We start from the raw sequence: 13,884 nt of genomic DNA, 5'->3' as shown, positions 1-13,884 counted from the left end.
ACATTAAATAAACAAAAATAAATTTTTAAAAGGTGTGTGCCACAACACCCCAAGAAAGAGAAAGAAAGAGAGAGAGAGAGAGAGAGAGAGAGAGAGAGAGAGAGAGAGAGAGAGAGAGAGAGAGAAGAAGAAGAAGAAGGAGGAGGAGGAGGAGGAGGAGGAGGAGGAGGAGGAGGAGGAGGGAGGGAGGGAGGGAGGGAGGGAGGGAAGGGAAGAGAAAGGAAGAAGAGGGAAAATGAGGAGTTGGGAGCTGCATTGCTCTTTGAGGATTTCATGTGTAAACTTCTGGGTGATTTTCATTCTTTAGCAGTAAAAACCAACACATCAAGATCAGTCTGTATTTCATGTGGCTTCAAACACATAAAATTGTCAGCTGCTCTCTAGGGATAGGCTCAGATGGACAGAAACAGACCCTCAAATTAGCACTTTCACCACCAAACAGCCCAGCTCTACTGGAGATCTTTTCCACCCACTTTTCCCCACATGTGACCTTAGTGTAATTGGAGAAGTCAAGCTTTACCCTCCAACTGCCCAATCAGTCAGTTCTTTCTCAACAAGCTCTTTGAATTTCCTTTCTTCCTGGGTCAGCTTTGCTTTGCAACCTCACCTGTTTTCCTTCACTAGGCACTGCTTTTGAGAATAATGTAGTCTCTCTAATCTTGCAGGTGTTACTTCTACACTGGTGACCTCTGTACTACATTTGAGCACATCCTTTGTTCAATCAGCTCTAGTCTCTTCTCTTCCTCAGAATTTATGTCTTTTGCCTCCACTGAAAATATCAACACAACACAACATGAATTTTTGTTCCTTTCCTCCACTTCTATGTGCCAGTAAAATGGAACCTACCTATACCTGTGCACAACACTGTACTGTCAAGCCTTTGCCACTGTATTACCCTATCACTATACTGAATTGGTACTTCCTTGACTGCTCTGGACAATTGTCTGTCACCTTCTCAGGCCTCTGCCTTATTTCCAGGTTCTGTTTGTATTCTCTCCCATCTCTCTGTCCTGTTCATTGTTAGCAAATAACATAAAGATGACACTTTATAATTCTATTCATATGAAATACCCAAAATAGATAAATCCCTGGAGAATATAGTGGCTACCTAGGGCTGGAGAAGTTGGTAGAAGATGAGGAATAACTAATGAATTTGGATATTTTTTGGAAGAGTGATGAAAATTCTCAGAATTTAGTAGTAGTGATGGCTGTGTAGCTATGCAAACTCTAAAATTCACTTAGTTAAACCCTTATGAGGGCTAATCATATGATTTTATATCAATAAAGCTGCTATTTTAAATTTTAAATTCACAATAATGAGCCACAATCCTACTAATTACTGGCCAAGAATTTCATAGCCGAACACACACATGACTGGTGGCTACTACATTAAACAGTACATGCACAGAGCAAGAAATTATCTGTTGCTTGCTACTGGCAGACTGGGAAATTGCATGTTTTTCTTTCTTATTCTTTCTACTAGAACCAAAATCTAAAGAAAGTCAGGGTTTATGATAAGGGGTTGACAAAGGGTAAGCAATTGATCAAATGACTAGTTCTAGATAATAAAATAAGAGCTAGCCGGGCGGTGGTGGCGCACGCCTTTAATCCCAGCACTTGGGAGGCAGAGCCAGGCGGATCTCTGTGAGTTCGAGGCCAGCCTGGGCTACCAAGTGAGTTCCAGGAAAGGCGCAAAGCTACACAGAGAAACCCTGTCTCGAAAAACCAAAAAAATAAATAAATAAATAAATAAATAAATAAATAAATAAATAAATAAATAAATAAAATAAAATAAGAGCTAAATTTTATCTAGCATTTAAAAACCACAGCAAGGTTTTATTCTGTTCAAATGCTACTAAAAAGATATCACATGAACTATTTTAAGCATTTTTCCTTGTCCACAAAGGCAAAACCAAAGTGAGTGACAAGGATAATAATGTATTAGTGTTTCTCAAATGGCAGGAAGGGAGTTTGCAACAGATCTGTGACTAAGCTACAAATGATTTTAAGACCAGGTTTCTCAATGAACCATGGGAACCATGGATAACTATGAAGGTATGCCAGTTCTCTACTATTTTATATTTTTTAAAGTGAGGTAGCAAATGGAAAGTGAAGTAACTATTTACTGTCAAGTATAATGCATAGAGTCATTTTTTAAAAATTGATCAGTGCCTCTTCAATAAGTTTTGGGTAGGTGTGATTTCATTTTAATAAATTTCCTTAAATGAATTGAGGATCTGCTTGCTGTTTCCTTCAACTTGCATTATGTTATGAAACATCTTTACCAATATAAGGGAAATCTTAAGCAGATGCAGAAATTTTTTGATATCTGTGAGACAGTGGACACTTAGCAGCCCTTGAGCTAACAGAATATGATCAGACCACATATTATAAGGACTGGGGTAAGATTTTGAGTTATCTTAATAACTATTCCCTATTAATATTTTAAAGTGTTCATAAAACAGATATGTTTTAAATAAGAATATTTTTAAAAACTAAATTAGCACCATAGAAAACTGGGTAAGGAATGAATATCACAAGGAATAAATACATTACCTATATACTATACAGTATTATAACCCAAAGAAACAGCTGCTCACAGAGCTCTTCTTCCTATTCTCATATACACTTTACATAACTAATTTATTACTATATTGCTAGTGTTCTTTTTAATATTCCCTCACAAGAACATTGAAATGTCATCATTTTTTAAATTTAATTTACAGTGAAACTGTTACAAAATGTCTAATCTAATTAAATTCTTTAAAATATATTCTTATCTCAACAAACATACTAAACTAGATAATTAAATCCTAGATCAATTTTATTTAACCTGCACAGTATCAGGCATGTTACATAATTTTGAAGGCTCAGGTTTTTTTGGGATTTTTTTTTTTGTTTGTTTTTTGTTTTTTGTTTTTTTTTTGGTTTTTGGTTTTTCGAGACAGGGTTGTCTCTGTAGCTTTGCATCTTTCCTGGAACTCACTTGGTAGCTCAGGCTGGCCTCAAACTCACAGAGATCACCTGGCTCTGCCTCCCGAGTGCTGGGATTAAAGGCATGTGCCACCACCGCCCAGCGAAGGCTCAGTTTTTAATTCTATAACATAGGAATGATTAGTACTTTCCTTTAAAATTATTATAATGATTAAATTTGTTAAGGTACATTTATTCATCCATCTAACATAATACACTGTATCTCCAGACACTGGGTATGATGGGTTAAAAAAAAAGTGACCCTTCACATAAGACTTACATTCTAATAAAATGGCAGATATCAGACAAATGCTGACAAAAATAATGGCAGACAGTGACAGGCTCTAGAATGGAAGCATACAGACCATAATGAGATCTTATAATACATAGTCCTAATATTGTTTGAGCTGAGGGATGAGAAGTAAAAATATTCCCTTAGAAAATGCATTCTAAGCTGAGGACTAAGAATTCATATGTATGCACTGAATAGAGTTGGGGGAAGTAGATTGTTGATGAAAGAAAGAACGACATGTTTGGAAGAAAAATAACCTACAAGAAGAGAGAGTAGCACAAACAAGGCTGCAGAAGAGGAAAGAGAGTCAGGTGAAGTTGAAGGCCATAGGAAATATGTTATGTACCATAAAGCTGATGGGAAGTCCCTAAAAGGACTTGACTGATCATGCCTGTATTTCAGAAAGACCTCTCTCTCTCTCTTCACTGTAATCACTGGTTAGAGGATAAGATTAGAATTGAGGAAGCTGATTAAGAGGCTATTGTGATGATCATGACAGAAGACAATGTAGTCTCAGACTAAGGTCCAAGTGAGTAGAGACAGAAGAAAATGGGGTCAGTGAATAATTAAGTGGGGAAAGCTAGTGGAATTGATAACAGACTGAGTATGATGGTTACAAACTGCAGACTAAAGGAGAGGATGATGCCTCAGGTGACACTGATACTTAGGAGAATCTGTGAGATTTCCCAGAGCAAATTTCTCAAGTAGGAACCAATTAAAATCTGAACTATAGATTATGGATGCCCCAACATTGCAGAAGAACTTTGGTTGACAAAGCAACCAGGCAACCAGCTGTCTCTGTCATTCTAGATTTTTAGAAGTTGCTTATAATGCACTTCCTGTTTACTTGGGTAATATTATATCCTTCTGAGGTCTTTGATGTAGTTAAAGACTAGATAGTTACATTTTTCCTTGGTTATGATAAAAGATAAATTGGATATGAGACTTTAGACTCACAAATACAGGATAAATAAAATATTTTCTTTGAATTTGCCAAGTATAAATAGACTGGATATTGTAACTGTAATTCTTGCTTGCTAACTGTTTTTGTTAAATGTAATTTTACTATGTTGAAGTTAAAAACCTTCCTTTTGTTTAGAAAGGAAAGGGGAAATGATGGAGGAATGTCTTTCTGTACGCTGCAAATATGTATTGCTCTGATTGGTTGATAAATAAAGTTGTTTGGCCTATGGTAAGGCAGCTTAGAGGAAGGTGGGAAATTCAAAAGAAGAGACAGGAAGGTCAAGAGAGATGCCAGTCAGCCACCCAAGGAACAACACGTAATGGGACACAGGTAACGCCAACACGTAATGGGACACAGATAAAGCCACAAAACATGTGAAGATATATATATATATAAAAATAGTTATGGGCTAATTTAAGACATAAGAGTTACCTAGCAAAAGGCTTGAGCCATGGCCATGCAGTTATAATTAATATAAGCCTCTGTGTGTTTACTTGGGTCTGAGTGGCTGCTGGACTGGTGGGTGAGAGAGATTTTTCCCGATTGCTGGCTGACTGGTACACAGGAAAACTTCAGCTACAATAGATAAAATCTTGGCAATCATTTGCTTGTAATGTATAACTGAAGAAATTGTATGAATTAAATCATACACAAGTAATGGAGTAGGGTGAGGACTAATAAATGCCTATGGAGCAACATTTTCTAGTCTCAGAAAGAATGTCTCCAGTGGCTCACGAAAGCAGCACAGAGTCAGTCAAGGATGAAACAGCACTGGAAGATGTGGGGTGAACATATGCAAACCATGTCAGCAAAGTCGGAAACAGGCATGGATGTAGACATGCCTCCCACATGGATAGGATGGGAGGCACCGAACAAGTTCCCAGTGATTCTACTTTCTCATGCAATAGGGGTGTTTTGAACTTGGTTAGGGAATATGAGGCAAGAAGATGAGAAAGAATTCTACAGTTTGCTACAGACAATGAGAAAGCAGAGCATTGCAAGAAACACAATTGGAAGTGAATGTGTTGAGAGAAGTGCTTCCTTGTCATGTTTCAGTTACCTAGCCTTAGAATAAACACATACTTGCATGTATTATGTTTGGGGTTTCCTTAGAAAGATATGAAAAAGAAAAAGACAAGTGTATGAAAGTTAAACAACTGCTGAGAATATTATAGAGCAATTAGGCATTAGCCATGAACCTAAGGAAGAAGGTGGTAAAGAAGAGAAGAGGTTTGAACAAGGAGTATACATGGTGCCAGTCAATGAGGAGCCTATCCTGGAGAGTCATGACGGAGGAATCTGAGCAAGCAAGGTGAAATATAAGGACACAAGAAATACTCAGAAGAAAAGCTTCATTTAGCAATTGTAGAAGGAAATCAGTTTCAGGTTAAAAATAGAGAACTTTAATATGTACTGCATAAAGTAGTTTATGATATGAAACAGGGATTTGATTTTGGCCATTTTATCAAATAATGACTATCATACCTACACACAGAGAACTCCCAGTGCATTCAAAGCCCTCGTGTCCTAATACTAACCTTCATCAGATTTGCAAACAATTATTTCCTTGTAATTCACTTGATTGCACACTCATCAGATTATGCAACACATGATGTCATCTATACACCCCCAAAATGACCTATCATTGCAGGGAGTGCTTAAAGGTCCTAGCTTGGCTGCAAACATCCATGGCTGAAGTGTTCTTATTTCAAGGAATTCAAGTCACAGGAAAAAGGCAACTCCTGTTTCTGCATGAATTGATGGAGAAACAGCCAGGAAGGGTAAGTGTCTACCGTTTCCCAAGAACAAGGTCAGAGCTAAGCCTATCCTCACAGGACACCAAAATTTATCCCTCCAGAGGAAAGAAATTCTTCTTTCTACCAAGTGTGTTTCACCAAAGGTGACAAGATTCCCAAACTGCAACGTGATCTAGCATGTTAGCAATTCAAGGTATTCGCTATCCCAAATATCCAGGCATACTTTCTGAGAATAAGGACACGCAAGTTCAGAGTAGTTAGAGAAGTTTCAAAGGCAAGAGGTAACCACAGCTGAGGCTTTGGGATAGATGTGTAGAACAGGAGGCAGATGTTAAGGGAGGGTAAAAAGACAGTCATTTTAAAATTTATGTTGCATGTGGAAATTTTAGTCCTTCCCAGAGATTGTGTTTACTGAGCTTCCAGACTGCCAGCCTGGCTCAGTGATGTCCTAATTACTAATCTGACCAAAGATAACAACACATACAGACTTCTAGAAGCCCCTCACCAACTGAGTATAACCAATATTCAAGTGGAAGGGGGTGAGTAGGAGTATAGTTATGCCTTTCTATGCTGTACAATTTCTTTGTAAATTACCCTGTCTAGATATCTGTAGTGTTGTCTCTATTATTAATAAGGTATGTATAACTGGTAGGGTATCAACTTCAAAACAAGAATACTAAGCCTTCTTGGGGCTGCTTAATTTTAACAGACTGTTCTTCCACAAAAGGGAACCACTACTGATGGCCTTCATCATCCACAGGAAAAAGGCATTCCATGAAGTTTAGCTCACCACCATTAGAATGTTTTCTGTAACATCAGGCAACTGACTTCTGGGTCTGTGCTAGTACACTGTGACAAATATAGAGCACTATTTGCTATTGCTAACAGTTCAGTGCACCTTATGGTGCTGGAGCTGGCTGCCAGATGGCAACAAGTCACGGACTGCTTGTAGATCAAGAACAGTGTCATCGATGGAATGGAACAATGTAGAAAATGGCAAGCGAGTCCCAGCCTCTCAGACTTCCCTACTACCAATTTGGCCTCAAGTACACATTTTTCATGTGGAATAACACATTTTGAAAACTCATCGCTGAATGCAAGTCCTTTCTTGAATTACATAATTCTACAGTACCCTTGAAAGCAATGCTATGTGAGGATTTCTGCCTAGAATTCACCAAAACCATAGGAACTTTGGATGTTTAGAAATATTTTTGAGAGTCTTTTAACTTATCTAGGATTTTCAATCACTGGACTGCTGGCACCACTTGTAAAGGAAATAGCAAGGAAGGAGAAAGTCATTCATGTCCTTCACAAGTTATCAGGGATGTAGTTTTCCTTATAGTACTCTGTGAAGACAGTCTGCTTTTCTTCAAGAAAACTACAGTGGAAAATGGCAAGTCAAATCATTTTTCCTGAGACACGTGCCAGAAATCACTTCTGATGGTTCTGAACTGGCTGGGTTAGAGTGAGTCTTAAGCCAAATGACTTGGAAAGCTTATCAATAGCACCCACTTTTTAATGGAAAGTGAAAAACAGGCTTAACCAGAGTATCTGATTTTTCACAAACACTCCAATGCAAAAGCTCCCTGACAGTATCAATCTTTCCTTAACCTCCCTCTTGTATACTAAATATGTTATGACACTCATGGCTTTATAACAGCTATATGCCATATAGAAAGTAGCATTTGTGACAAGAAGCCTACACCTACATCATACTCATGGGAAGGGTGTACAGAGTAGAACTTCAGTGACACAAGCACAGCATTTTACTGCCACCTGCTGAAGACTCGAGCTAGAAAAACATAGTAACTATGGTTAGAATAGGAATATCTTAAAGAAATTTACAGGCTTGATTGGTAATGTTTTTCAAGCATATCTTAACTGCATCCCCACATTTATTAGTGAAAAAATCACAGTGCATGAACAGTAAGACAAGAATTGGAGAAAACCCCAATATTAGACCCACTGAGGTCTAGAGATGACAAATAAATTTCAGGCCATGGTAATTTGAATGAGCATGGTTAAGGAAAGCAGTTATTGGGATAGAGTATGAGGGTGTAGAAGGGAATCGGTGCAAAACCTGCCAGAACAGTGTGTGAAATCCCTATAGTTGTCAATTAGCTCGTAAGATATATAGTGACTGTAGGTCCTGAGCTACGAAGATAAGGCTCAGAGCATTGCTCCAGATTCTACATAAAGGATTGTAATCTCAGGCAGAAAAAAAAATGGTTTGGCAGGAACCTGGAAGTTAACAAAACAAACAACAATAACAAAACAGGGAATACAGGAAAAGTAGAAGTCAAGCCCCCACAAAAAGGTATAAGAAGCAAGGAGATTGAGCATTGGTGCATGTAGGTTTGTGGACAACAGACAAGGGTAACTTCAAGTCCCACATGCTAGCGAACTGTTGTTAAAAAAAGTATATGGGCAACAGATAATACTATTTTTGTTATATCAACACTACTATGTGACTGAAAGTGAAAAACTACTAAACACCCCAGTGTTGGAAATGGAAAACCTCCTTAGAGTCATTGGTCAGGGGAATCCAGAAAAAATCACCAAAATAATACAGGTTCCTGCCATGCCCTTGGTTGCCTCCCAGAATTTGAAGTTAAGTCCCTATTGCTGAAGACGTAACACTTTGGACATGGGACTGGAGGAATGAAGCTGGAACCAACCCAAAAGTCTCTCCAAGGACTAGTCCTCATAGAATCAGAAGGTGCTCAGTTAGGAAGGTATTAATGCCTAGTGCTGTAAACCTAGCATACTGCCTGTAGCTGATGAGGTCATGAACCCTAGATAAGAAACTACACCCACCACTGTCCGAAGTAAGTATAATTTCTAACTGCATTCTAAATATGTATTATAACAATCAGAGATAAGTAACTCTCACACCTGAAGTATTGCAGCAAATGGAGTTACAAAAATCCAAGACTGTGGGGTACTGTAGGAGATATATATATATATATATATCTCCTATACCAAAGACTCAAGGAACATCACAGAAGAGGGAGTGGGAATAGAATAAGAGCCAGGGGACCAGGAAACTATCCTAAGACACTCTTTTAAATATGACAGGGAAGCCACATCCATGAAATCTCAACAATATGGTGGCTCAAACACAACCAGCTTAATAGTAACATCAGATAACATGACAACATGGATAGGGGAGATCTTCCAGTGCTCTACCCCTGGATGAAGAGCTACAGGTTCTTAGAGATGGCTATTTAGAGAGGGAGAATCAGTCTTCTCCAGGACAAGCTCCTGATATGTTATCTAATCCCAAGTAGTCATCCATAAATAAATACATATAAGAGCAACACTAAATGGAGCCAGCATGCTGTATTTATATATGAATACTTACTAATGATATTTACATATATGTGACAATACTTAAAAAAAGAGGTCATGAATTTGATAGAAAATGGGAGGAATAGGAGGAGTTGTAGGAAGGAGAGAGGGGTGTATATGTAAATATAAAACTCATATATTAAATTCTCAAAAGAAAAATTTAAAATTAAGTTTAAAAAAGGGAATACTAAACACTATACAAAATACTTGACAGCAAAACTTGGAAGCAGAAAATAGGGTAGAGGAGCAACTCTCAGAAATTCAAAGACAAAGCACCAGGACCCCCTGAGAAGAGCAAATATACCAAGATGAACTACCACAGCCAACTTCCTTCCCCAAAGATGATCACTGAAGTCTGTAGGTGAAGCTAAGTTAAAGACAGATGGTGGCTATGCTTCTCTTAGCAGTTTCAGGTGTCCTAAGTTAAGACACTGACAGTCTCTATCTCTCTCCTGAGGTATTTTCACTATATCTTTCCAATGCCAAAGTTTAACATCAAAGGCTATAGAATCAGCCTCTAAACCTTTTGTAAAAAACAATATAAATAGTTATTACTGAGTAATTGGGCATAATCCTGAAAATAAAATGTTCTTTCCAAATATGAGTTCCTGGCCAGGGACCTGGAATCTAAAGCACACAAGGAAAATGTGTGACAGTGGAGATACACGTGCTTATGAGAGGACCTGGTAGACTGTAGGAACAGGTGAAATGTGGTCTTAAATAGTGGCCAAATGAACTAATTCATAATCATATTCTGCTATACTCATAGATTGGTGCCTTGTGAAGGCATCATCAGAGAGGCTTCCTCCAGCAGCCAGACATTATGGCTGAGAGTCTAAATTGGAGGTCGCCATCTGGTCCCTCTCTTCCAAGTTTGGGGAATCTCATGGAAGCAAGAAGGAAAGATTGTAGGAGTCAGGGGAGATGGATGATACCAGGAGAATACAGCCTACTGAATCAGCTAAGCAGGGTTCATACGGGATCACAGAATCTGAAGCAGCAAGTACAGAGCCTCCATGCATCTGCACCAGGTCCTCTGTATGGTGTTACTTGATATTTTTGTGGGACTCCTAACTCTGGGAGTGGGTGTGTCTTTGACTCTTTTGCCTGCTCTTGGGACTCTTTCCCTCCTGTTGAGTTGCCTTGTCCAGCCTCGATGTGAAGGCTTTGCCTTATCTTTTTTTCAATCTTGTTTGTTTTGTTTGGTTGTTGTCTCTTGGATGCCTGCCCTTTTCTGAAGGGAAATAGATGGAAAGTGGATCTGGGAGAGAGGGAAGGTGGGAGGGAGCTGGGAGGAGTGGCAGGAAGGGTTATTATTGTCAGGAAGTATTGCATGACAGAAGAATCTATATTCAATAATATATATTATTATACTGAATATATATTATTGAAAATATATATATTTATTGAAAATATTGTGATGCCTATCACATTATATATATTATATATATATAAACATACATACACACACACACACACACATATATATATATATATATATATATATATATATATTTATATAAAGCAGGTTGACTCCAGGGTCAAAAAAGGCTTCTAGAAAACTCCATTTGAAAAATTTACAGACATTTCTAGAAAGTAATAGAATAGGACCGGTAAGATGGCTCAGTGGGTCAAGGTGTTTACCAATGACCATGTTGATCTGAGTTTGATCGCCCGAACACACAGAATGAGAGAACTGACTTCCACAAGTTATCCTCTGATCACCACACATATTCTGTGGTACACACAAGTGTTTCAACACACCCACATGTACAAACACACTTACACATACAGAGAGGGAAAGAGAGAAGAAATAAATAAATAAAATTTTAAAGCAAAAAATAAATAAATAAATAAATAAATAAATAAATAAATAAATAAATAAATAAATAAAGCAATGGAACAGATAAAATGCTGGAAGCATATTGCAGGACATTGAGAAAACCACCACACTCTAAGGTTTGGATTTTTTTTCTACACTGTAGATGGATCTCAAGGCTTTGTGCATGATATTCATGCTTTTTGCCACTGATCTACATCACGATCACACAAACATTTTTTAAGACTCATTCCTTAGTGAAATATTTAAAACACTTCTGCAGTGAGAAATTTAAAATACCAAGGGAAGAAAGTGAAGAAAAGATTAAAGGATGGAAATTCCTCCTGCACTCATGGATCAGCAGAATGAATATTGTAAGAAATGGCTATCCTACCAAAACCAATATACATATTAAATGCTATCACCATCAAAACTCCAATATTATTCTTTGTAGAAAGAGGAAAACCAATTGTAAAACTCATATGGATGCCAAAACAATTGTGAGCAATAAGAACAATCCTGGCAGTATCACCACACCTGATTTCAAATTATATTAAAGAGTCAGAGTAACAAAAACAGCATGGTATTACCACAGAAACAAACATGCAGATCACTAGAAAAGACCCATGTATAATGTCACACAGTTAGAGCTAAGTTTTTTACCAAGATTCTAAAACACACATTGGAGAAAAGAAAGTCTCTTCAATAAATTATGCTCAGAAATCTCAACATCCACATGTAGAAGAATAAAACTAAATCCCTCTCACCCTGTACAAAAGCCACCTCCAAATGTAGCAAAGGCCTTCATTTAAGACCTAAAAAACACTTAAAATATAAGCAGAGTCAGATGCTTTCTACAAAGAACTTTAATCATCCAGTAAATATTGCTAACTGCATATTTCATGAAAGATTAATATCAAGAATATTCAAAGAACCACCCTATAAATAAAAAGAAATCAAACAACTCAGTCAATAAATGGGCTGATTAAATGAAGACACTTCTCAAAATGGCCAATAAACATAACAAAATGTGTGTGTGTGTGTATAATATATATATATATATATATATATATATATCCTACCATAGAGAAATGCACATTAAAACTGCATTGAGATTCCACCTTATCTAATCGAGAATGTCAATAACAAATGCTGCCAAGATGTTGTCAAAGGAAGCCCTTATATACTTCTAATGAGGGTGTAAACTCATCAACCCATGATAGACATTAGTGTAGAAACCCCTCAAAAGACTGAAAATAGAATTGTCATATAGTACAGATATATCAAGATTCTAAGTCAACATATGAAGGACATACTTGCACATTTATGTTTATTACAGCACTATTCACAAAACTTAAGTTATGAAAACAGTCTAGGTGTCCATTAATATAGCGATGAGGGATGGATAAAGTGTGGACCTTGAAAGCTTGTTTGGAGAGTCTAGCAGGGAAGTGCAGCTACTTGTGTACCCTTGACTGAAATATGGTCCTCCTTATTCAGAGAAGTTGTCTGCTGAGGGCATAGCTTTGGGAGGCATGCACATGGAGTGGTGAGAGAGAAAAGGGACAGCCATATCAGCCAAATCAACCCCAGAAATCAACAGGATGACAGAAGTAACAGCTAGATTGTCCAAATTTGCAGGCAAACTGATGGAACTAGAAAATATCTTGATTGAGGTAAGCCAGACCCAGAAAGACAAATGTGATATGTATTCACTTATACAAGGATGTTAGCTGTTAAGTAATGATAACCAAGGCACAATCCATAGAATCACAAAAGTTAAGTGTAGAATAAGGGACTGGGAATAAAAGGGTATATCTCCCTAGGAAAGGGAAATAGAATGGATAGCTATGGATGGATGGAGGAATTCCTGGAATGAAAGGATGAAGCAGGGAAGGAGAGGGAAGAGGGAACAGATGAGGGAGGGAATATGGGAAGAGACCGCAAAAATTAAGGGCCATTTGAGGAGTACTATGGAAACCTAATACATAGAAATTTCCTAAATATATACATAAATGAAGGCAATCTAAATGAAATCACCAAATAATGGCAGAGACAGAGCCCCAACTGGACATCTCTTTTCACCAAATGAAGCTTCTAGAACTGGGAATGGGTTGCATCTAATTGAGCTTTTGGCCAAAAGGATCTCACAGGAATGAACAAACAACACGGGCTGTTGCCAAGGCTATAGGTTGCTCTCTACAAACTGATGGTAAGGCCCTATGCTTAGTACAACACCTAAACAACTCATTGAACACAGAATAGTAAAAGTGGTGCCTACCTATAGCCTTCACCTCTGTGGGCTAATGTTCTTGGTATTGGAAATTACTCTGCACACTACCAAAGGAGAAAGATAAACACCAACTCAGCTACAAACCCTTCTATCTCCAATTTGTCCTACCTGCAAGATATGCTAGTGCAATGGTGTCACAAAGCTTGTGGGAGTTACCAACCAATAACTAATTTGACTTAAGGCCCTCTCCACAAGATGGAACCCATACCTGACACTGCCTGAGTAACCAAGAACCTGAGACTAGAAAGCCTAAGAACCTAGGAAAAAAACAAATACTAAAAGAACATAGCAATCAAATGACTCGTAATGACACTCTACTATACTCATAGATCAGTGCCTTGTTCAGCCATCATTAGAGAAGCTTGCTCCAGAAGCAGATGGGAACAAATACAGAGACTCACAGCTGAAAAATAGACAGAGTGAGAGGCCCTGGAC

The 13,884-nt window shown here is 37.9% G+C and overlaps 1 protein-coding gene across 3 annotated transcripts in view; it reads right to left on the bottom strand.

Annotated features, from left to right (window-relative positions):
* Positions 1–13,884, bottom strand: part of Sugct (succinyl-CoA:glutarate-CoA transferase) — a 721,641-nt gene that overhangs the window by 444,821 nt on the left and 262,936 nt on the right. The gene's annotated exons all lie outside the window — the stretch shown is intronic.

Source organism: Peromyscus eremicus, chromosome 5, assembly GCF_949786415.1.
Source record: "Peromyscus eremicus chromosome 5, PerEre_H2_v1, whole genome shotgun sequence".
Lineage (NCBI taxonomy): Eukaryota > Metazoa > Chordata > Mammalia > Rodentia > Cricetidae > Peromyscus > Peromyscus eremicus.
The sequence above is the reverse complement of the archived record's forward strand: the minus strand, read 5'-3'. Positions and strand labels throughout refer to the sequence as shown.